The sequence below is a fragment of the Lampetra fluviatilis genome, chromosome 17 (genome assembly GCF_964198595.1).
Source record: "Lampetra fluviatilis chromosome 17, kcLamFluv1.1, whole genome shotgun sequence".
In the NCBI taxonomy this organism is placed as follows: Eukaryota; Metazoa; Chordata; class Hyperoartia; order Petromyzontiformes; family Petromyzontidae; genus Lampetra; species Lampetra fluviatilis.
In genome coordinates, this window is record NC_136291.1 from 14,550,098 (window position 1) to 14,577,208 (window position 27,111).

General features: G+C 46.5%; 1 long non-coding RNA gene across 1 annotated transcript in view; it reads right to left on the reverse strand.

Annotated features, from left to right (window-relative positions):
• LOC144936764 (uncharacterized) overlaps window positions 1-25,390 on the reverse strand; it is a 36,033-nt gene extending 10,643 nt beyond the window's left edge. Inside the window, exons 1-2 of the long non-coding RNA XR_013637471.1 lie at window positions 25,355-25,390; window positions 24,727-24,830 (exon numbers count right to left, since the gene is read on the reverse strand). This is a non-coding gene — a long non-coding RNA (uncharacterized LOC144936764). The remainder of the gene's footprint in view (window positions 1-24,726; window positions 24,831-25,354) is intronic.
• Window positions 25,391-27,111: the final 1,721 nt, after the last annotated feature.

The window sequence follows — 27,111 nt, forward strand, 5'->3', positions numbered from 1 at the left end:
ACCACATCTACGCCTCTATATAAGGAACGAAACAGGTGAATGTCTCCACAAATCTGGCTGTTGCCTGATGAAGCTAGTTGTAATAACTGGCGAAACGTTGTACTCAGATTGTAAATGTTGTGGCTTGACTCTCCAACACACCGTGAGCTGTACTAGTTACAAATTGGCATGTTCTGACAACCCTTACTAGTTGGCTGTGTCGGGTGGTGGTGGGTTTTAACGACACATTTATATATTTATGCGATCTAACCCAAAAAAGAAACCTCTATTATGGATGATATTGGTCGCGAAAGTCTACGTGTTAAACAAACCCGAAGGAATCAGAGGAAAATCGATGTGACCACGAGAGAAGATGCAAACTCCAAATGTACAGACATCAGGGTTGGGGTCAAACCTACGAATTCCAATATACCAGTTTAACACGTCGTCTTTCGCGAGGGGGTTTGCATCTCGCCACTGTGGCGCCTCATTATCTGACTCACCCAACCACTAAACTACGAAAGCCACCCACACACTCACTCACCCACTCACCCTGCCACCCACTCAACCGCTAACTCACTTGCTCATGCACACACACAGCCACTCAAGAACATACCTGTGCACCCACCTACACACCCACTCATTAACTCAACGACCCACCCACCAACCCACTCACTCACTCACTCTAGACTCCACTCACCCACCCACTCACCTATTCACTCCCCCACTCACACACCCACCCATCCACCCACCCACTCTCTAACTCACACACTCATCCGCCTGCTCACCCAGCCACTTACCGACTCACCCACCCAACCACCCAACCACCCACGCACTCAATCAATCACCCACCAACCACTCACCCACCCAATAAACGAAAACTGAACTATTTTTCATTGTACCAGCTAAGGCCCACAGACCATATAGATATTTTTCAAAAGCGACCTTGTTACAAATGACAGGTAAACAAAGTGGCTTATCACATATACATTTATTGCAGCCAAATCCTCTGAATGCAAGTTTATTCTGAATGTAGAGGTAAAACCCCGAGGACCCGGAGAAAAATCCACGTGACCACAGGGAGAAGATGCAAACTCGAAATATACAGGCGGCAGGGTCGGGATCAATTCCATGACCTCCTGTATACTATGCAAGGTAGTTAACGTCTCATCACCGTGGTGCCCCATTCTCTGACTCACTCACCCACCCACTCACACACTAACTTACCCACTAAACCTCCTACACCAACTTACCCACCCACCACTTACTGACTCATACCACTTACTCAATAACCCATCCACTCACTCATGAACCTACTGAAGCACTCACCCATACAAAAACCCACTCACCCACTCACTTACCGACTCACTCACCCATGAAATCGCACACCCATCTTCTCAACCACTCAGCCAGCCACCCACTCAATCTCGTACCCACGAACTCTCTCACTTCCTCACCAACCTACCAACCCACCAGCGACGTGCGGTCAGGGGAGGCAGAGCCTCACCTGTCATACTCCAATGACAATAGTTTTTATGAAAAGTAAAAAAAAAGAAAACAATAAAATTAAAAATTTTCCACTGATCTGTTATAAATGTAATTTCTGTACGATTCCAATCATTTTTATAGTTAAAATCGCCAAATTTGCGGAGCTCCGCTGCAAATACAGGAAGAGACGAGAGGTGAGGCAGCGACGAGCTCAGCCTCCCCTGATTACGCAACCCCTCAGTAACTGGATGGAGCGCGGGCAATAAGCGCGTGCCTGTTACTATCTCAGTATGTCACCAATGTAATGTTTGTAGACCCCTTCATTTCATGTCCTCGCCTTCCATACTCCAGGTAACTTATTTCACGTATGTGTATAAAGATATTTAGGCTCGCTGGTCTCGTCATGAAACTGCAATGAAAAAGCACCAGGGGAGGCAGCCATCACATTTGCCTCACTGAGGGGGATGCGTCTAACACGCCCCCCTCCGTGAGGCCACGTCCCCCTCAGTGTGTGAATCTGGCTCTGACACAAGCCAGTGCCTCCCCAGCCATTGACCTCACCACACGTCACTGCAACCCACCCACCTATCTATTCACTCAACCACCCACCCAGTCGATCATCCACCCACTAACACTCACCCACCCAACAACTCACTAACCCACCCAGCACTCACTCACCGAGCCAGTCAATCTCTAACCCACCAACTCACTTTTAAACTGACTCTCTCAACTACAACTGACCCAGTCACTAACCCACTCACTCAATTTATAACCCACCCACTACTCACGTAACCTCCTACCCACACACTCACTCATCCACAAACTCACTCACCCCCTCACTCATCCATCCACTCACATACTCACCCAGCCACTCACATACTCACCCAGTCACATACACATCCACTCACCATGCCACCCACTCAATTTCTAACCCACCCACTCGCCCAACCACTCCCTCAGCAACTCACCCACTAACCACGTAATTATTCACCCACCCACCCATCACTCAACTACCCAATAATTCAACCACCAAAACATTCCACCACCCACTAACTCAACCAACCACTACCACCCATTAACTCAACCACTGAGCCACTCACACTCACCCACGCACTCACCCGCCCACTCACCAACACACTAAACTAAATCTAAATTGTGGTTTTTTTACCAGGTAAGGCCGACAGAGCTAAACATCTTTTTCAGAAATGACCTGGTTAAAAATTATAGGTCAACGAAGTGGCTTATGACATGTATTGCAGCCAAATCCTATAAATGCTTGTTGATTTTAAATGTGGAGGGAAATATACAGGTGTCAGGGTCGGAATCAAACCCACAACCTTCTGCATACCAGGCGAAGTAGTTACCATCTCGCCACCGTGGTGCCCCACTGTCTGACTCTCCCACCCACTAACCCACACACTCACCCACTCACTAAATCACCCACTCACTCACTCAACCACTGAGCCATTCATACACTGACCCACTCACTAAGCCATCCACTCAATCACTAAACCACATTCATGCACCCAGCCACTCACTCACTCAGCGACTCACCTACGACGCATCAACCCATCCACTCACTCATCCACCCACGCACCCACCCACTAACGCACGACCCACTCATCCACACAATAAACTAATATTTAATTGGTTTTCATTTTACTGGGTAAGGCCCTGAGCTATAGATCTTTGTCCGAAACCACCTCAGCACAAATGACAGTTCAATTAAGTGGCTTTTCACGTAGAATGTTATTGCAACCAAATTATATAACTGCATGTTCAAATGTGGAGGGACAACCTGGAGAAAATTCCACGCGACCACGGGGAGAACATAGAAACTCCAAATATCCAAGCGGAAGGGCTGGGATAAAATCCACAACCTCCTGTATACTAGGCGAGGTAGTTAACATATCGGCACCATGGTGCCTCACTCTCCGACTCACCCACCCACTAACACACGAACTCTCCTCCCATATTCACACACCCATCTATCAAAAAAATCAACCACCCACAGATTCACGCAACAATACACTCACCCACCCACTCACTTATTCACCCACCCACTAAACCATGCACCTATCCACTCACCTATTCAACCACCCACTAACTCAACCACCCACTATCACCCACTAACTCAACCACCGAGCCACTCACACTCACCCACTCCCCACGCACTCACCCGCCCACTCACCCGCCCACTCACCAACACACTAAACTAAATCTAAATTGTGGTTATTTTACCAGGTAAGGCCGACAGAGCTAAACATCTTTTTCAGAAATTACCTGGTTAAAAATTATAGGTCAACGAAGTGGCGTATGACATGTATTGCAGCCAAATCCTATAAATGCTTGTTGATTTTAAATGTGGAGGGAAATATACAGGTGTCAGGGTCGGGATCAAACCCACAGCGTTCTGCATACCAGGCGAGGTAGTTAACATCTCGCCACCGTGGCGCCCCACTGTCTGACTCTCCCACCCACTAACCCACACACTCACCCACTCACTCAATCACCCACTCACTCCCTCAACTACTGAGCCATTCATACACTGACCCACTCACTAAGCCACCCACTCAATCTCTAACTCACACTCATGCACCCAGCCACTCACTCACTCAGCGACTCACCTACGACGCATCACCCCATCCACTCACTCATCCACCCACGCACCCACTCACGCACGCACCCACTCATCCACACAATAAACGAATATTTAATTGTTTTTCATTTTACTGGGTAAGGCCCTGAGCTATAGATCTTTGTTGGAAGCCACCTCAGCACAAATGACAGTTCAATTAAGTGACTTTTCACGTAGAATGTTATTGCAACCAAATTATATAAATGCATGTTCAAATGTGGAGGGACAACCTGGAGAAAATCCCACGCGACCACGGGGAGAACATAGAAACTCCAAATATACAAGCGGAAGGGCTGGTAAAATCCACAACCTCCTGTATACTAGGCGAGGTAGTTAACATCTCGGCACCATGATGCCTCACTCTCCGACTCACCCACCCACTAACACACGAACTCACCTCCCATATTCACACACCCATCTACCCAAAAACTCAACCACCCACACATTCACGCAACAATCCACTCACCCACCCACTCACTTATTCACCCACCCACTAAACCATGCACCTATCCACTCACCTATTCATCCACCCACTCACACACCCATTAAGCAACCCACCCACTTACCCTGCCACCCACTCAATCTCTAACCGACTCACTCACCCAGCCACGCAATCTCGAACCCACCAATTCACTAATCCTCTCACCAACTCACCAACCCACCTCTCACCCACTCCCACACCCACTCACGTGCAGACCCACCCACTCACTCACCTCAACCATTCACAAATCCACACACCCACTCATTCACTCAACCACCCACCACCCACTCAATCTCTAAACCCATTCACCCACCCACCCACTCAGCCACCCACTAACTCACCCAATCAATCTCTAACCCACTCACCTACCCACCCACCCACTCACCCAGCCACTCACCCAACCACTCGTCTATTCACTCCCAAACAACACACCCACTCACGTCACCCATGGCTTACCCTATCACCCACAATCTCTAACACACTCACTCACCTACTTCCTCAATGACTGACCCACACTCACAGACCCACCCAGTTAATCTCCCACTCTATATGTAGTCCTTACCTCTTCTGGTAATGTGAGATATTCTTTTACCAGGTAAGGCCCACTGAGCTATAAAGATTGTTTTCAGAAGCATCCTCACCACAAATGATAGTTCAACAAAGTCACTGTAAACATTTATTGCAACCAATTCCTCTTATTACATGTTTCTAAATGTGGAGTGAAATATACAGGCGTCAGGGTCGGGATCGAACCCACAACATTCTGTATAGCATCTTGCCACCGTAGCGCTCAATTCTTTGACTCACCCACTCAACTACTAAAGCCACCAACTAACCGACTCACAAACCCACTCACCCTGCCACGCACTCAATTTCTAACCCACGCACTAAACCACTCATCCACGCACCCACCTACACATGCACTCACTAACTCACTCACCCAACAACCCACCCACCAACTCACCCACCCACCTATGCACTCAACCACCCACTCACCCAACTGTAAACAATTTTGTTTTTACAAGGTAAGGCCCACAGAGCTATATAGATCTTATTCAGAAGCAACGTGGCCACAAATTATGGTTTAATCATAATTGGATTATCACGTAGATATTTATAGCATCCAGACCCTCTAAATGCATGTTGATAAATATGGAGGGAAAACCCAGAGGTCTCGGAGAAAAATCCATCAACCACGAGGAGAACACGCAAACTCCAATTATACAGGCATCAAGATCGAGACCGAACCCACAACCTCCTGTACAAAAGGTAAGGTAGTTAAAATTTCGCCACCATGGGGCTCCACTCTCTGACTCGCAGCCACCCACTCACCTACCCATTCAGCCACATACCCATTCAGCCACATACCCATTCAGCCACATACCCATTCAGCCACATACCCATTCAGCCACATACCCATTCAGCCACATACCCATTCAGCCACATACCCATTCAGCCACATACCCACTCACCTACCCATTCAGCCACATACCCACTCAAAGACCCACACACCGTGCTAACCACTTACCTACGCACCCACCTACACACCCACTCACTGAATCACTCGCTCAACAATTAATTCACCCATCCACTCACCATTTCACTCCCCCAATCATACACCCACCCATCCACCCACTCTATCTCTAACTCACACACTCACCAGCCCACCCACTCACCCAGCCACTTACCTATTCACCCACTGACCCTGCCACCTACTCGACCTGCAACAGACCTACCGACCCAACGAGCCACCTACCTGTTGTATATGTTGGTTATCAAAATTTGTTATGTTGTATGCGTGCGTGGGTGAAATTATTATGTTGTATATGTGGGTTATGAATATTCAGTGAAAATAATAATAATCAAATGAAATTTGGCCAAATGTGTAATTATCCGGAAATATGTTAATTTATGTAATTATGCACATTTAATTATGCCAATTTGAGAGGTAATCGTAGTAATTATGCGAGTGGGTGTAATTATGATAATGCAAGTCGTTATGATAACCAGACCCCGCCTCGGTGACGAGGGTGGGTTATCGATCGGAATAAGGCAATTAATCGTATGCAGTTATGCAGGTGTGGTGTAAGTATGCAAGATTAACTTAGATTAACTCGGCATCGTTGTCTAGGTTCGTCTCATTCTCGCTTTAACATTCCCAGAGTGGGTATTCGTGGTTATATTTTAGGTCCCCGGTTCACCCCGTTATCGCTTTAACATTTACTGAGTATGTATTAGTGTGTTTATTAAGGTCACCAAGTTCAGATCTCAACGCAGAAGCAGATCTTATGCATAGATTTCAGGAAAGAATAACACAACCACTTCTGTATTAATCAATTTATTACTAATTCAACCTCAACTATGATATAGTATGCGAACTCTCAATCCCGGAACGTCAACACGGCATCAATACAGTATCATCAACGATTGTCTGATTTCACTTTGACAACGGCACATGGATCCCGCATAACGCGATGGTTGTTAGTGAGAGAGTCGTTAAAATATGCAAATACTATGCTAAGAAAAACCTTAACGTTAATGAATGATTATATTCAATATTGTTCACGCAGTACCGCACTCCTTATTGATCATACGCAACCCTTATCACGTTGTTAGCACCTTGGGTCACGGGACAGTTGAATATTCTGTAGAGGATGCGAGTACGTGCGGCGATTGTGACTGAAAGATACTTGAAAGATTATACGGCGATAAAAACACAATCAAAAACAGTTATTATTCTTAAAGGCACCAATCTCAACAGATACATCGGCAGGTTATCTGACAACAGAATGGCTCGGAGTAAGGGCCTGCGACGGTGCTCCTTTTCCGAAGATCGTTATCTTATACCAAGTTTACTAATTGGGGACCAGATCACCTGATAAGGATCTGGTGGGCCACCACTCTCCACGTGAGCGTGGGTCGGCGGAAGGAGGTGCCAAGAATCAATTCGTATTGATGGATCTGTTGGGAATTTATGCGATTAAGAGTACAGCCCACTAAATATTAAAGATAAAAATTACGAATACTCTTATAAACGACGGATGGCCATCACTCGGTCTCGTTGTGATGCCTTCACAGCCACGGATGGCTTATGGGTTCGAGTGTGTTTGAGTGGTAAGAGTTGTCTTGAATAGTCAGTGTTCGGAGTCGGTTCTTTATGTCAAACAGACGCCTGGTGGTCGTGTGGTGAGGGGGCGGTGCGCGTCATACGTATCAGTCGCTCCCCTGTCACCGTGGTGAAATCGTTCGGATGCCCGTTGATACGCTGTCGCAGTTCGGAACCCGGTCGGTAGGTGGCGCCCACAGCTCGCTCGCAGCGTGCAGTGTTGGGTCGTCGACCAGGGTGAGCACGGAGCCTCGTCGCCAAACCGCGACCTCACCACTCCGGCGGCAGCAGAGACCTCCGACTCGGCAGAGGTTGACCCACGCAGGCCGAGTTGAGCTGTCAAGCGGGTCTTGCCCGCCTGCAGAGGAGATGGGGAGCCGCTTGAGTCGAGCCCCGAGAGCCGGCTCCGGTGAGCCGATCGAACTCGGCTGAGTCCCAGACGAGCTGAAGAGTCGAGCCGACCCGCTGGTCGCAGCTCGCTCCTGAGTCGACCCTCCCGTCGAGCTGGTTTCCAATGCTCAGGGTCCTTTCTTTTATGCCGAAAAATCCCTTTAGATCCTGCCCACAAGGCGGGGTTTCTTTCGATTTACTGTGTCAGGATCTGTCCGTAGGTAGGTGTGTCCATGTGTGTGTCCGTACGTCCGTATGTCCTTGTGTGCATAAGTCGTCTCTCTGTCTGGGTGCGATATTATCTCTTGTCTGGCCTTCTTCCTGAACCAAAACACAGACGTTTACAAATCGTCTCATAGGCATCTTTGTCCGTGTTGCACCACCTGGAGGGAGGGGCAACACTCCCTCCGACCCTCACCGACGCACAAAAAAATGGTTAAAAGTTTTAAGTTAACATTTGTCCCTTACCATTTCACAGTTATGATTCTGTATGTAACCTAAGGTCTGTCGTTTCCCATCGTGGTGCTTGACTCAAGTGGAGGTGTTTCCCCGAGCGTATACACACTCCTATCCCGCGCTGCGGGGATACAAAGACGGCCGGGATCTCCCTTCTCTCCGACCCTGGGTTTAACATCGCTCTTTTATTATGTATTTATATTCGATCTGGTGGTGATTCATCCCGCATATGCTTCGGGTCGAGTTGTATAGAAATTATTAAAGTATGGAAATAACATTTCATATCAATAACTTTAGCCTACCCTGTTGTTAAATTCCGACTTTAACGTTACTTTAATAGCAATACAGAATAATTGAGCTTTTTGTCTTAACTAGGCGAACACGAACTTCTGGTGACCCCCGCAGCCTTGTTGTTCAGCTGAGTCTGCATCCTTGAGAGATACACAACACCCTTATTCTCGTCTCACTGTGGTCATCCAACCTTCTGCTCTGGGAGTGTTATTCTTAATCAGCTCCCTCCCCTGTGCACCCAGCCTTGAGCTGACCCACTTCCTTTATCTTTTGCTCCCTCAGCTGCAGGAGAACAAGGCGTATTTCTACCTCCTCCCTGTGTGCACGTGTTCCAATTAGCTCGGAATCCCTAAACACACAATCAGTGATAATTCCTGGCTTTCTGTGGTTGTGATTTAGACAAAGGCCTCTGTTTCCTTCCATTGCCTTCGAGTTGACACTGCCCTATTATTCGCCTATGTGCTGAGGTCATAGAATTCGTTTTGACTTCAGTAATATTAACATTCAGTATTGGATTAGCAAATGGGCAATGGTTCATTGATGTAGCTCGCAGCCTGGTCTCCAATTTGAGCGAGCGCGAGGATCGATAATTTAGCCTACTCTGTTGTTGAATTTCGAATTTTGACGTTACTTTAAAACCATGCAGGATGGTTGGGCTTTTTGCCTTAACTATGTCTGGCTGACTCTCCCACTGTCTCTGCCGCCTGCACGGGTGACATGTGCCCGTTCATCAGGCCTTATCTTTCCTTGAAGCAAGGTTGCCAATTCTGCCATCCTAGCCCTCCTCCAGTTCATTACTTAACAACACCTGGTGTTTTGCAGTTTGCTGCGCTTTGGTGTGTTTTCATTCATTATAATATCAATTTTGGAAGAAGGGGCTAGTATACAACATTCCGCCCTTTTAAAAATGACCAGTGGTCAAATGGCCACGGGTTATTTAAAAAAAAATATGTATACCCTTCTTCCATCATGAACCATCGATTGTCCTCAAGTTTTGCTGCTATTTCCTTACAACGCGCGCGTACGTGTAACAACTTAACATGGTTATATGTGACAAGAGAGAGGAAAAAAATATATTCTAAAGGAAGGTAAAACGATAAGGGAGGGAGAAATTATTCTATTGACTACGTGTTATAGGAGATATCGTTAAAAGGATAGTTTCTACGGTTATTCTTGGGTGGCATCATCAGGCCTGTTATTGCTCAATCTCGTGTTCCTGGGCTTGAATGGTAGGTGGCTTGTGCCTGCGATTAGTCTTTTAAGTTCGGTATTCATTTTGGCCACATGGTATGTTAAGGTTAGAATAGCCAGGACTCAACCCAATTAGTGTCTATGGTTAAGGACATGGTGCTATCTTCTGATGACATCCTCGTCAGCTTTGATGTAGTATCTTTGTTTACCAAAGTCCCAGTACCGGACACCCTAACAATAATTGAGGACTTAGTCCAACATGGATTGAATTCTGATGTACCTGCGCTGGTTAGGCATTGCCTCACCAACACCTATTTTACCTGGAATGGCACCTTCTACAAACAGAATGAGGGTACCCCTATGGGCTCCCCCTTGTCACCAGTTATAGCCAACATGTTCATGGAAAAGTTTGAATCAGACGCCATCCAGACATCCACCCTGCGTCCTTCCCTGTGGAAGAGATATGTGGATGACACTTTCGTCATCTGGCCACATGGCCTCCCAGCATTGAACCACTTCTTGGACCACATCAATTCTAGACACCCATCTATCAGATTCACCATGGAAGTGGAGAAAGACGGTAAACTACCATTCTTGGATATTCTGTTTAAGAGGAGGCTTGACGGATCCTTGGGACATTCTGTCTACAGGAAAGCCACCCACACAAATTCCTACTTGAAACCGGATTCCCACCACCACCCATCTCAAAAGAATTCTCTCATCAAAACGCTATACCACAGAGCCCATGGCATTTCTGACCAACACCACCTGACTGATGAATTAAGACATGTACATCGGGCCCTCAGGATGAACGGATACTCTGACCGCACTATCCGCCAAGCTGTTTCTCCCACCACACAGAAACAACCACATGAAACTCTGACCAAAACTATCACGTTACCATACATAGCAGGCGTGACCAAAAAGATCTCCAAAATTCTAAACAAACATAAGATCCAAGTCCGATTCAGTACAGTGCATAAAATCCGTGATCTGATTCCATCTGTGAAGGATGTCGTTCCTGACTTACAGTATCCTGGAGTCTACAAATTGAGTTGCATTTGTGGTGATTGCTACATTGGAGAAACAAAACGTCATGTTGCTGATCGTGTCCGCGAGCACAAGTCAGATCTGAAACACGGCAGAACTGATTCTTCGGCCGTTGCCGATCATTGCTACAACTCGGCGGGCTCTCATGAAATTGTCTTTTCCGAGACCAAGGTTCTCTGCAAACCTCCGGGCTACCATCAAAGGTTTGTACACGAAGCCATACAAATATACAAACACAGACATAATTTCAACCGTGATGATGGATACAAACTCAGTAATCACTGGAAAGATGTTATTAACCACGCAAAAAAGACTTAATTACACTTTTTGGACCATCTTATCTGACAGGCACTATTTTAATTTACTTCACCGAGTGTTAACATCCACAGTGTTTAACAGTAATCTCTTCATTGTTCTTTGATCACCGCTCGCCACGTTTCCATTCATTGTGTTGAGCACTACGTGATGTCTTTGATCACCGCTCGCCCTCCGTCCCGGCGCGTCTCCATTCATTGTGTTGAGCACTGCGTGCAGTCTTTGATCGCCGCTCGCCCTCCGTCCCGACACGTCTCCATTCATTGTGTTGAGCACTGCGTGCAGTCTTTGATCACCGCTCCTCCTCCCTCCCGATACGTTTCCATTCATTGGCTACCACAGCCTGATAAGCTCTCTCCCCCCCCCTCTCCACCTCCCTTCAACTTGCTTATAAGGGATTACATCTTGAATCATTGCTTCACTTGATGCAGCTAATTCGGCTGTGACGGTCCCACCTGATGACGGAGACTTGTGTTGCCTCCGAAACGTCGTGAATTTTATTTTGTTTTATTTTACTTTCATTAATTTTAATGTTTTTACCTACGTGACTTTACCGAAAAAACCTGAGAATAGTATGATCATCCCTGTTGCCCCTGTGATTCCCATCCCCATCTGTTGATTTCGCTGATATCCAGCCTCTTCGGTCGCCCAAGTAAGATCTGTTATGTTAATCTCTGATTCGCTGAGGGATAATTTCACCATATGGAATTCTTTACTGTTCAACAAGTTGGACAGAGTGCTGCTTATCTCAAACTTGTGGCCTCGGAATGTGTCTACTATTTCTACCTCCGCTTGGTGTAGGCTTTTGTCTAGGTTATATAATACCTTGTCCCCTATGCGTACGAATGTTCCTCTTGGTATTGTGACCAGTGCGACGTGGCTTGGAACCGGAACTTCCATGGTTATGGAGTGTTGATCGGTGGAAACAATTGCCGTATCTAGAGGGGTGCTAATCAACCACTGGGCATTAGCTATCATGGCCACTGTTCCGGTTCTTTCTTTGGGTTTACTTAGCTTCAACTTGCAAATTTCCTTAGAGCTTAGGTTTGACAGACCACACATTATTTCTGCTGTATTGGTCAGAAATGGTTCCCCTGGGCAGAGCCAATGAACCTCTTTCATTATTTGACACAGGTTTAGGTCAGGCACCAGGTACTTAAGGGGGCCTTCTTCCTGGTAGGCCACCACTAAGGGAGTTTCCATCTTGGAGTAAATGTCGTTATTCCATGTACCCACGTTCAATACTGTCCGCAATCGAAATACATTTCCGGGTTTGACCAGGGGTAAATTTAGCAAAAATGCCAGCTGTCTAGTTTGGGGGTCCACATGTATGGGTGTGGCTGTACCCATGTTGAAGGCAATCTGTACTTGAGTTGGACTGATTGTTTCCGGGGATGCTGCTTGTAGCACATCTTTTATCAGTGTTGGAGTTACCAGATATGACGGAATTTGTCCTTGTATAAGATCACTGATGCTGCCGCTGGTGCTACGCAACAAGTCTTGGATCACCCACTGAATTGGCTCTCGAATACTCTCTTCTTCGTATAGATCTCGGATTGCAGAACTCAATTCTTGGAATGTTAAGTTAATCATGATAGAATGTAGGTTTACGAGAACCACGGTGTCTCGGAGGGTGGATCCCATTTCGACCAGATTCTTTTGTTGGTGTTGTATTTGCTGATGGATCTGATGCATATCGAGCTGTAAATTCTCAATACCTTGCGTGAGGTGTCCAATCTTTACGGCGTTGGATATGGATACTCCTAGTGTGATTAAGGAGCTAAAACCGGATAGTATTCCAAAGACCCCTCCCAGGCCGATAGACCTCTTGGAACGTGTTAGGCTGACAGTGGTGGGGGGAAGTATCATGGTTCTTTGTAATTGCTTCAGGATCGTTCCGACATTCTGTTCACTGTATCTTAGGAAGTCATAATACCATATTCGGGTTGCTTGGGTAGCTTGGGGTGGTAACTTCCCGAAGTGCTTCTTTACCACCAAGGCAAGTTCCAAGGAGACATAGACTTGTTGGGTTACTATTTTCGTTTCGGTTACTAGGAAGCTGGAGGAGTCTCTCAGCATCACCCCGGATTCTGGTCCTGGCTTGATCACCTCTTGGCTCCCTTCTAGCTTGGCAAGGTACGTTAGCAGGAGCGTGAGCAGGAGGGCTGCCATTTCCTGGAAAACATGTTACATATTATTGTAGTGTGATATGCCCATTAGTTTAGTTCCCCCCCCCCCTTTTTCCACCTTTATTCCTCATCTTGCTCCACCAGCACAGGGTACGGTTTGATTTGGTTGATGTTCACCCACTTGTATTGCTGCTCTCTTCCTGTCTTTGTGATTTTTAGCTGATATACGACTGGGGACATTTTGTCAACAACCTCGTGTGGTCCTGTCCAGGAAGGCAGGAATTTCCTGCACTTCTGTTTTCTTTTCTCGTAATTGAGGTACCACACCTGGTCTCCTAGCTGGTATTCTGCGTGGCTGGCTTTTTGGTCATAGTATGCTTTGCTCCCCTGAGCCTCTACTTGCAACTGGTCCCTGACCATAGCGAATGTGCTCTGTAGGTGACTATTGAGTCCCGTCAGGTATTCAGTTGGCGTCATTGCCGTCGGGGTCTCGTCCTCCGCTGGGACATATAACAGGTGTACTGGGAGGGTCATTAGCCTCCCTGTCATGATCTCGAAGGGTGTCCTGCCTGTAGCTCGGTTGGGTGTGGCTCGCATGGCCATCAAGACTAGGGGTAGTTTCGTATCCCAGTCGCGGCCCGTGGTAGACACATATTTCTTTAGGAGGCTCACGATGGTCCTGTTGTTACATTTATTCTTTAATTATATTTTATGAGTTCCTTCGGTCTTAGTATCGTGGTAATCATTCGTCTATGTTTAATGAATATTCGTAATGATTCTCGTCACATTATTATTTGGCTTCGCCAAGTTTAGTTCTCCAGAGATTGGTGTTTATTCTGAGTTATATTTTAAGGTCCTGAGGTTAAGCGTTATTATGTTTCCACTTAAGCTTTCTGGAATTCGTACTCTTTAGTTTTTATTTTTATTTTTTTGGAAGGTCGTGTAGGTAGGAAACATATAATAAGAGAAAAAAAAATATTATTGTTTGTTGGTTAATTATCTTTGTTAAGTTTCTACTTTTCGGTAAGGAAAACGTTAAGAAAACGCGAAGTTTCAACCGTTATTTATTCTGCCCTTATCTGTATATCTCCAGATGTCTTGGGAGGCTAGTCCATACATCTTTTGTCCATTTGGATGTCCATGACCTCTTTGTGACCGAACTCTCAACATTTTAACCGCCCTCCATGTTTCATGGATTCCTGGTGTTCTTGTGAGGAGAAGTGAGTTGTTTTCATTAATTAATTAAAAAAAGGTATATATATAGATTTAAAAAAATTATTATATTTTTTTGAATTGTTCTTAATTAAAAAAAGGGATAGACACAACAATCCGCCCGTTTGAAAATTATCAGGGGTCGATTTGGCCACTGGCGAATTTTCAAACCAAGTAAATGCCCCTTTTTTTGTGTTATGAATCTATAAGCCGCCCTCACTCTCGGCGGTTATTTCTTACGACGCGCGCATATGTATCACAATCGTAACATGGTTACATTTGAAATAAGCAAAAGAAATAAAACACAACGTTAAACATCGGTACTAATCCATAACGCATTCCTTCCAAAGCGCGCGCATATGTATCACAATCTTAACAAGGTTACATTTGAAATAAGCAAGGAAAATACAACAAAACGTTAACATCGATATCACCAGTTACATGGTTCTCATCCCTCATAACTCCGACGGATATTAATTTTTTTTGTTTTTGTTAAATCCTGGGAAACGCTAGGTAGCGGTTTCGAACGCATTTTTGCGTTAATTTCCTCCTGTTACATCCTTGCAATCTTTTTACCAAGTTCCGAGTGTCTGGTTTACCACTTATCACTTTGATCATTCGATCACGGTTTTCCGGTTCGTTTTTGTAATTTCCCCTCTCACTCTCTCGCGTCGTGGGAGTGTGTGGTGTAAAATTGTGCTGCACATAATCAGAATTCGCGCACACAACCAACTTCTGTACTCCGTCATCACTGGCATTCGCTCTCTCTGCGATTACATGCACATTTGCCGAGTCAGTGTGTCGATTTAATTCTGTCCCTCGTAATGTTGCCCTCTTTGTTTTTACGAGTGTGTTGGATTTCAACACCATTCCCGATACGTCATGGACATTCGTCTCCATTTTAGCACTCCGATCCACATAAATTTTGGTTTCCCTTGGATATTTTCCATTCAAAGGCTCATGCCTGCGCTCCTCAGGGCGTGTCCCTGCTGTCGGTTTTTGTACTGTCCGATCACGCTTCAATGCAACCCTGTCCTTGTATTCGATCCGCGCGTCATTTACGGGAGCACTGTCCACGTTTTTGCCCGCCCTGTCACTTGCAGCCTGCCTGTATTTCTCATTGAGCTTCGGGTTTAATACCTCGGCGGGTGGGGCGCGTGTTGGCCGCTCGCTCGCGCTCACTGTGGGTTGTTTATCATGTCTTTGGACCGCATTCTGTGTTATTCCTCTATTCCCTCCTGGTATAGCCGGTGGAGGAATTGGTCGGAATTGGATCGATTGTGTTTGACCTCCAATCCTGCGATTCCTCTGAATGTTCGCATCCATACCTCCGCGGTCTGTGTAACACCTTCCCGCTAGGTGGTTATCTTGCCATCTCTGTGCGTAATTTGAACCTTGCGTGTGTCGTGGGATGGGGTGTTGATATGGTTCTGCTCTGAACCTCTCCCTCCTACGATTCTCCTGCATGTTCGCAGTCATACCTCCGCAGTCTGTGTACCTTCCCGCTGGATGGTTATCTCGCCATCTTAGTGTGCAACTTTGGCCTCGTGTGTGTCGTGGCATGGGGTGTTGGTATGGTTCTGTTCTGAACCTCCCCCTCCTGCGATTCCTCTGAATGTTCGGCTTTGTGCCGCTCTCATTCTCGTGCCAACCTCTCTCTGGGTTATTTTGCCATGTGTGCGTGCGTGTTTGCTCCGTCCTGCATTGTGGGACTGCTCGGTGATTTTTATTCCTCTCGGAGAGGCTGGGTTCTTTATCCCTCTCCCTGTGTTCTGGATCCGAATTATGATTCTTAGCTCTGTATAACCATGCCATGTACGCCTTGCTCTCTATGCGGCGTAAGGATGCGGTTTCTGGATTCAAAACCATTCTCACCCTTTCTGTAATCTCTGGGCTCAAGGATTCAAAAAACATAATTTTGAACATTTTATCTCCTTCGTGGTATTGATTCACATCGCCTGCGTAATACGCTCTTTTAAATTGCACGAGGTAGTCACGTGGATCTTGGTCCATGCCCTGGGTCATCGATTTTACAGCATAAAACCCCTCAGTGAGTGTCGAATATTCTCCAAACTTCCGAATCACTGCCAGGCTCAGTTGTTTAAAATCATTTCTAACCTTGTGTGGTAGTGACTTTACCCATGGGATAGAATCTTTATTTAAGCTTCGTTTCAACAAACTCGCTTTTTCATCCCGTCTCATCAACCCTCTAATCATTGCCTCCTCTTCTACTGTCGCGATATGTGTGTGGATATCCATAGTCTTATTGTGGGGGTCAAAATCGGGAATTCTGACTAGAGCCTTGTCCATCAATTTAAGGGTTTTACTGTTGAATAAGTATTCCGAAAGTTGATCGCCGTCAGCGTCATCATCAAACAAGTTATCATCAGGCAATCTGTCACTTTTATCTGTTCTGTGTCGGGCGTGATTAATCGGTGTGCATTTTCTGTGTGCGCGCCCAATGCCGTGTCGCTCGTGTTGCCATTTCCCTTCAGTTTTTGCCTCTGCCCTTAGTGGAGCACGTCCTGTCGACTTTACTTCAACATTTTGCTTCCCTCTATCTGTGAAGTTGTCAATCTCACATGTTTTTGTTTGCATATGTATCTCTCCATCCCTTCTCTCGAATGGTGAGGGTTTCTGTTTGTCAAGGATTTTTTGTTCGATATCCATAATTTTTTTCCGATTAGTCCCTTGACTCTGTCCACGTACCCAAGAGTGTGATTTAATGTTACTTCCATATTTATTCTGTGGATCCACGTCTGTGAGTTTCGCTGGTGTCGCGAGCCCTGATTTCTCCTCCCTTACGATGGTGTGAGGACATTTTTCCTCGTTTATTAGAGACGATTTCTCTCCTGTTTCCTTTCCGAATTTTCCTTCATTCCACAATCCCTGTCTGTATGCCTGTGTGAAAAGGAATGAGTCCTGTCCTGCCTTTCCTGTAGTTTTTGCATCGTGTTCGCCTTTGTTACATTTTATCCAGTCAATTAGTTTCCCCCGAGGTGTGTTCGTGTTATCGATACAGCTCCCTTCCCATATGTCTCTCTGACTGTACTGCTTTGTAACAGATTGGTCGGTACGTTTTAATACGAGCTCCCCGTATCCCGTAACCCATTAAAAAATTATTCTTAATCCTAACATCTTAGGTATGGCGGAAGTTACTTTGACATTCCTTTTCAGAGTACTTATAAACAATTGTATCACAGGATGCGTCAGTTCAACTCGAGCAAATAATCTCAGCCCAACTGTCTTTGTTATACTCTGCTACTCTGGTATTTCCCTTCAGAGCGCGTTTTGTTTGTATACCCCCGTTTACAATCACAAGGCAACGTTAGTTCACACCACTTTGATTAACACAACAGTGATTCGTTCCTGAATTCATGCATAAACTGTCTGCGAGAAATCCCGGGCGACGCCCCCATTATGTTGTATATGTTGGTTATCAAAATTTGTTATGTTGTATGCGTGCGTGGGTGAAATTATTATGTTGTATATGTGGGTTATGAATATTCAGTGAAAATAATAATAATCAAATTAAATTTGGCCAAATGTGTAATTATCCGGAAATATGTTAATTTATGTAATTATGCACATTTAATTATGCCAATTTGAGAGGTAATCGTAGTAATTATGCGAGTGGGTGTAATTATGATAATGCAAGTCGTTATGATAACCAGACCCCGCCTCGGTGACGAGGGTGGGTTATCGATCGGAATAAGGCAATTAATCGTATGCAGTTATGCAGGTGTGGTGTAAGTATGCAAGATTAACTTAGATTAACTCGGCATCGTTGTCTAGGTTCGTCTCATTCTCGCTTTAACATTCCCAGAGTGGGTATTCGTGGTTATATTTTAGGTCCCCGGTTCACCCCGTTATCGCTTTAACATTTACTGAGTATGTATTAGTGTGTTTATTAAGGTCACCAAGTTCAGATCTCAACGCAGAAGCAGATCTTATGCATAGATTTCAGGAAAGAATCACACAACCACTTCTGTATTAATCAATTTATTACTAATTCAACCTCAACTATGAAATAGTATGCGAACTCTCAATCCCGGAACGTCAACACGGCATCAATACAGTATCATCAACGATTGTCTGATTTCACTTTGACAACGGCACATGGATCCCGCATAACGCGATGGTTGTTAGTGAGAGAGAGAGTTGTTAAAATATGCAAATACTATGCTAAGAAAAACCTTAACGTTAATGAATGATTATATTCAATATTGTTCACGCAGTACCACACTCCTTATTGATCATACGCAACCCTTATCACGTTGTTAGCACCTTGGGTCACGGGACAGTTGAATATTCTGTAGAGGATGCGAGTACGTGCGGCGATTGTGACTGAAAGATACTTGAAAGATTATACGGCGATAAAAACACAATCAAAAACAGTTATTATTCTTAAAGGCACCAATCTCAACAGATACATCGGCAGGTTATCTGACAACAGAATGGCTCGGAGTAAGGGCCTGCGACGGTGCTCCTTTTCCGAAGATCGTTATCTTATACCAAGTTTACTAATTGGGGACCAGATCACCTGATAAGGATCTGGTGGGCCACCACTCTCCACGTGAGCGTGGGTCGGCGGAAGGAGGTGCCAAGAATCAATTCGTATTGATGGATCTGTTGGGAATTTATGCGATTAAGAGTACAGCCCACTAAATATTAAAGATAAAAATTACGAATACTCTTATAAACGACGGATGGCCATCACTCGGTCTCGTTGTGATGCCTTCACAGCCACGGATGGCTTATGGGTTCGAGTGTGTTTGAGTGGTAAGAGTTGTCTTGAATAGTCAGTGTTCGGAGTCGGTTCTTTATGTCAAACAGACGCCTGGTGGTCGTGTGGTGAGGGGGCGGTGCGCGTCATACGTATCAGTCGCTCCCCTGTCACCGTGGTGAAATGGTTCGGATGCCCGTTGATACGCTGTCGCAGTTCGGAACCCGGTCGGTAGGTGGCGCCCACAGCTCGCTCGCAGCGTGCAGTGTTGGGTCGTCGACCAGGGTGAGCACGGAGCCTCGTCGCCAAACCGCGACCTCACCACTCCGGCGGCAGCAGAGACCTCCGACTCGGCAGAGGTTGACCCACGCAGGCCGAGTTGAGCTGTCAAGCGGGTCTTGCCCGCCTGCAGAGGAGATGGGGAGCCGCTTGAGTCGAGCCCCGAGAGCCGGCTCCGGTGAGCCGATCGAACTCGGCTGAGTCCCAGACGAGCTGAAGAGTCGAGCCGACCCGCTGGTCGCTGCTCGCTCCTGAGTCGACCCTCCCGGTCGAGCTGGTTTCCAATGCTCAGGGTCCTTTCTTTTATGCCGAAAAATCCCTTTAGATCCTGCCCACAAGGCGGGGTTTCTTTCGATTTACTGTGTCAGGATCTGTCCGTAGGTAGGTGTGTCCATGTGTGTGTCCGTACGTCCGTATGTCCTTGTGTGCATAAGTCGTCTCTCTGTCTGGGTGCGATATTATCTCTTGTCTGGCCTTCTTCCTGAACCAAAACACAGACGTTTACAAATCGTCTCATAGGCATCTTTGTCCGTGTTGCACCACCTGGAGGGAGGGGGCAACACTCCCTCCGACCCTCACCGACGCACAAAGAAATGGTTAAAAGTTTTAAGTTAACATTTGTCCCTTACCATTTCACAGTTATGATTCTGTATGTAACCTAAGGTCTGTCGTTTCCCATCGTGGTGCTTGACTCAAGTGGAGGTGTTTCCCCGAGCGTATACACACTCCTATCCCGCGCTGCGGGGATACAAAGACGGCCGGGATCTCCCTTCTCTCCGACCCTGGGTTTAACATCGCTCTTTTATTATGTATTTATATTCGATCTGGTGGTGATTCATCCCGCATATGCTTCGGGTCGAGTTGTATAGAAATTATTAAAGTATGGAAATAACATTTCATATCAATAACTTTAGCCTACCCTGTTGTTAAATTCCGACTTTAACGTTACTTTAATAGCAATACAGAATAATTGAGCTTTTTGTCTTAACTAGGCGAACACGAACTTCTGGTGACCCCCGCAGCCTTGTTGTTCAGCTGAGTCTGCATCCTTGAGAGATACACAACACCCTTATTCTCGTCTCACTGTGGTCATCCAACCTTCTGCTCTGGGAGTGTTATTCTTAATCAGCTCCCTCCCCTGTGCACCCAGCCTTGAGCTGACCCACTTCCTTTATCTTTTGCTCCCTCAGCTGCAGGAGAACAAGGCGTATTTCTACCTCCTCCCTGTGTGCACGTGTTCCAATTAGCTCGGAATCCCTAAACACACAATCAGTGATAATTCCTGGCTTTCTGTGGTTGTGATTTAGACAAAGGCGCCTCTGTTTCCTTCCATTGCCTTCGAGTTGACACTGCCCTATTATTCGCCCATGTGCTGAGGTCATAGAATTCGTTTTGACTTCAGTAATATTAACATTCAGTATTGGATTAGCAAATGGGCAATGGTTCATTGATGTAGCTCGCAGCCTGGTCTCCAATTTGAGCGAGCGCGAGGATCGATAATTTAGCCTACTCTGTTGTTGAATTTCGAATTTTGACGTTACTTTAAAACCATGCAGGATGGTTGGGCTTTTTGCCTTAACTATGTCTGGCTGACTCTCCCACTGTCTCTGCCGCCTGCACGGGTGACATGTGCCCGTTCATCAGGCCTTATCTTTCCTTGAAGCAAGGTTGCCAATTCTGCCATCCTAGCCCTCCTCCAGTTCATTACTTAACAACACCTGGTGTTTTGCAGTTTGCTGCGCTTTGGTGTGTTTTCATTCATTATAATATCAATTTTGGAAGAAGGGGCTAGTATACAACATACCCCCTAAACTAAACTACTTTTTATTTCACCAGGTAAGGCCCATTGAGCTATATAGATCCTTTTCAGAATAGACCCGTGAACAAATTATAGATAAACGAAGTGGCTTATCACATAGACATTTATTGCAGCCAAATCCTCTAAACGCATGTTGATTCTAAATGCAGAGGGGAAAACCCGGAGGACCTGCAGCCAAATCCACGCGACAATGTGTAGAACATGCAAACTCCAAATATACAGGCGACAGGGTCAGGATCGAATCCACAATCTCCTGTATACTAGGCGAGGCAGTGAACATCTCACCACCTTGACGCCTCACTCTCTGACTCATCCATCCAATCACTCACACGCTAACGTACCCACTCAACCTCCCACATCAACTCACCCACCCACTCGCTGACCCCACTCAGTCAACAACTCACCCACCCATTCGCTGACCACACTCAGTCAACAACTCACCCACCCTACCACTCACTCAGTTAACCACTTCCTCACCCACCCACTCACCCTACGACCACTCACCAAGCTACACACTCGCCTACCAACACACCCATTCACTCACTTGCTCACCCACCCACTTACTCACCCAACCACTAACTGACCCACTCACCCACCCACAAACTCACGAACAAAAAACACACCCACTCAACCCATCGCTCACCCAACCCCTCACTCACCCACTTACTGAATCACCCACCCACGCACTCACCGACCCACTAACTCACTTCACCCACCCAATACTCCCTCACCGAGCCACTCAATCTCTAACCCACCCACTCACCCATCCACCCACTCACCCAACCACCCACTCAATCTCTAAACCACACACCAACCCTGCTACTGACTCAATCTCTTAACCAAAGTTCACAAACCCACCCATCCACTCACTCACCCAGTGACTAACCCACTCACTCAATTTCAAAACCCACCCATTCACGCACTACCCAACTAACCTCCTACCCACACACATTCACCCACCCACACATCCATGCACCCACACACTCACCCACTCACTCATCCATCCACTCACTAACTCACCCAGCCGTGCACCTACTCACTCACCCACTTTCAGATCCACTCACCCTGCCACCTACTCAATTTATAACCCACCTACTCACCCAGCCAACCACCCGCCTACTCCCTCAGCCACTCAGCCACTCACCCACTACCACCGTAATTATTGACCCACCCACTAATTTAATCACCTACTAACGTAACCACCCACAAACTCAACCACTGAGTCACTCGAACTTACCCACTCACCAAGCCACCCACTAAATCTCAAACCCACACTGATGCACTCACCCACCCGCCCACTCACCAACACCCTTAACTAAATCAAACATTTTTTTTCCCAGGTAAGGCCCACTGAGCTATATAGATTGTTTTGAGAAGCAGGGTTTGGATCGAACCTACGAACTTAAAAATACCAGGCAAGATAGTTAACAATTGGCCAACATGGCACTCCACTCTCCGACTCTCCCACCCACGATAACACACACTCAAACACCCACCCACTAACTCAACCATCCATTCATTCAACCACCGAGCCAAGCACACACTCACCAAGCCACCCACTCAATCTCTAGCCCACACTCACTCACCCAGCCACTGACCAACTACCCATCAAACATCGCACTCACTCATCCACTCACCCACCCAGCCACTCATCTGCACACTAAATTAAAATTACGCTTTTTTTTATTTTACCAGGTAAGGCACTCAGCTATATATATTTTTTTCAAAAACCACTTGACCACAAATATCAAATTCTATAATTGCATGTTTTTAAATGTGGAGGGAGAACCCGGAGCACCTGGAGAAAATTCCACGCGACCGGGCGTCAGGGTCGGGATCGAATTTACGACCTCCTGTACAAAAGGCGAGGTAGTTAACAGCTCGCCACCACGGCACTCCACCCACTCACCCATTCAAACACCCACCAACCCACTCACAAACCCACTCACCCTGCCACCCACTCAATCTCTAATCCACTCACTCAACCATTTACTCATCCACTCACCTACTCAACTATTCACACCCCCACTCACACACCCACCCATTCACCCACTCAATCTCTAACCTACCCACCAAATCACTCAATAACACACCTACCAACTCACCCACCCAATAAACTAAATTAAACAATATTTTTTATTTTACCTGAAAAGGTTCAGATAACTAAATTAATATTTTTCAGAAGTGGCCTGGTTACAAATGATAGGTTAACGAAGTGGATTATCATGGAGACATTCATTGCAGCCACATCCTCTAAATGCATGTTGAGTTTAAATCTGGAGAGAAAACCTGGAGAACCCGGAGAAAAATCCACACGACCACGGGGAGAACATGCCAACTCCAAATGGGATGGGATCGAATTCACAAAATCCTGTATACTAGGTGAGGTAGTTAACATCTCACCACCGTGGTGCCTCACTCTTTGACTCATCCACCCACCCAATCACACACTAACTCACCTGCTCAACCTTCGATATTCACTCACCCACCCACTCACCCAACAATCTACTCACCCGCCCACTAACCTATTCACTCAACCCCTCACTCACCCACTCCCCCACACAATATCGCACTGACCTACCCACGCTCTCACTCGAGCAATCACTCATTAATTCACCCACCCACCACCCACTCACCTATTCACCCACCTAATCAACCATCCACCCACTCATGCTCCCATACACTCACTTATCCAGGCACTCACCTACTCACCCACCGACTTACTCACCCATTAAGCCACTCACCCACTCACCCTCCCAATCACCTAGTTACCCACCCACTCAATCTCTAACCCACCAATTTACACATCCACTCACCAACCCATCTCTCACCCACCCCCTCACCCACTCAATCACTTCAAACCATTCACTCAACCACCCACTAATTCACACAATCACCGACCACCCACTCAATCTCTAACCCACACCCACCTACTCACTCACCCAACGACTCACTCAACAATCCATTCCTCCACACACTCATCTATTCACTCACAATCAACACACCCACTTCTCTAACACACTCACCCACCTACTCCCTCAACCACTGACCCACCCACTGACCCACCCACTCACCCACCCACTCACCCACCCACTCACCCACCCACTCACCCACCGACTCATCCACCGACTCATCCACCGACTCACCCACTCAGTTAATCACTGTGTAGTCCTCGCCTCTTCCAGTATTGTGAGATATTCTTCCTCCCAGCGGTATCTTCACGACAACGCCCTGGGGGGTGGGCAAGCCTCTCAACGAGTCGGGCGCGTGGGGCAACAGCCTGGTCAAGTTGGGTTCATAGGGCAGTGCGGCACACGCATACACACAAGCAGACCACATACATATGAACACAATAACAACAGTTGGAGCCACTCACGCGATAGGGATGGACCGCATGGTCCACTCCGGCTCGATGTACGGCTTGCCCGGATACAATGTTAACTACCTCGTCTGGTATACAGGAGGTTGTCGGATAGATCCCAACCCTGACACCTGTATATTTGGAGTTTGCATGTTCTCTCCGTGCTCAAGTGGATTTTTATTCTGGTCCTCTGGATTTTCCCTACACATTTAGAAACAGGCGTTTAGAGTAGTTGGCTACTATACATTTCCAAATAAGGAACGTTGTTGACCTATCATTTGTGGCCAGGTCACTTCTAAAAAGAGTTATGTAACTCAGTAAGATGGTTGAGACACAGGTGATGAGCCTGTGTGTAAGGGGTTGAGTGAGTGAGCAGTTTAATTCATGATTGAGTGACTGATTGGTTTAGTGAGTGGCTGGGTGAGTGAGTGGCTGGCGCGCACCTTGCCTGCGTTGTCCAGTGTCCCGCTGGTGCCGCCCCACTGTGTTGCTGCACTCCGCCAGGGTGAGAGCGCGGTGCCGCGCCCGCAGCTGCTCCAGCGACTACGCCATCTTGCCCAGTCCCTCCTGGCGAGCACGCAGCATGCCCTGGAGCTCCGATCGTTGAGTGAGTGTGACTGATTGAGTAAATGGTTGAGTGAGTTAAAGAGTGATGGTTGAGTGGTTGAGTAAGTGATTAAGTGAGTGAGTGGTTGAGTGAGTAAGTAGCTTCGTGAGTAAGTAGCTTCGTGAGTGCGCGGCTGAGTGGTTGAGTGTGTGGCTGAGTGAGTGGCTAAATGAGTGAGTGGCTGAGTGAAAGGGTGAGTGGCTGAGTGAAGGAGTGAGCGGCTGAGTGAGTGAGAAAGTAATTGGTTGAGTGGTTGAGTAAGTCATTAAGTGAGTGAGTGGTTGCTCTAGTGAGTGGTTAAGTGAATGGTTAAGTGAGTGGTTAAGTGAGTCCCCAAGCCGAGAGGATTCTGGTGAGTCGTTGAGTGAGTGGTTTGGTGAGGGGTTGAGTGAAAGGTTGAGTGAGGGGTTGAGTGAGTGAGTGGTAGAGTGAGCAAGCGAGTGGTTGCGTGAGTGAATGGTTGAGTGAGCGAGCGGTTGAATGAGCGAGTGGTTTAGAGAGCGAGTGGTTGAGTGACTGAGTGAGTGAGTGGCTGAGTGAGTGGCTGAGTGAGTGAATGGTTGAGTGAGAGCATGATGGTTGAGTGATTGAGTGAGTGGGTGGTTGAATGATTGGTTGAGTGGTTGAGTTAATTATTGATTGAGTGAGTAGTTGAGTGAGTGAATATCTGAGTGAGTGAGCGGCTGAGTAGTTGAGTGAGTCGTTGAGTGAGTGTGTGGCTGAGTGAGTTTGTGGCTAAGTGAGTCAATGGCTGAATGAATCACAGCTATGATAAAAATGGACATCAGCATATAAGTGGTCTTGTATTCACTCAGTAAATGAAGTTTAATATAAAATTGTACACTCACAGGATCGAGATAAAGATGACATTGCACATCGGAGTAAACTGAGTCGCGGCTATGATGAAATTTTGCATTAGCATAACATTGATTTATTAGCATATAAAATGACTTTTTGCAGAGCGATTTAATACAAAGGTCTGATAGACTACATGAATTTATTTTTTTATAAAAAGTACATACAAACCAGGCATCAATACCGTTGCTTTGTATGATCTGTGAAACGCTTGCTGCTGTATCGACTGAGTGGAATCAATACAATTAGTATCGATTCACAATCAACAAAGACCATATATGGGAAAATCTCTGATCGGTGATTTTGATTGCATCGTATTGCAGCGCCCCTTTGATGATATTATAAAGCACTTGCCCCAACAGTCTGTTAAAGGCTACACGTGGATCTTTGTGTGCGAGTAGCTCACAGATCCTTGAGAGATCTGAACACTGTCCGATCATCAGCGAGCTCCTCCGGCAGGCGAGGCTGCGTTGGCGGTTGTCTGTGCATTAAGAGGTGTTAACTATCCAGAGGTGTGGACTCGAGTCATGCGACTTGGACTCGAGTCAGACTCGAGTCATGATTTTGATGACTTCAGACTCGACTTGGACTTGCCTCATCTTTGACTCGACTTAACTCGGGACTCGAGAGCAAAGACTTGAGACTTACTTGTGACTTGCACAACAATGACTTTGTCCCACCTCAGAGGTGTGGACTCGAGTCATGCGACTTGGACTCGAGTCAGACTCGAGTCATGAT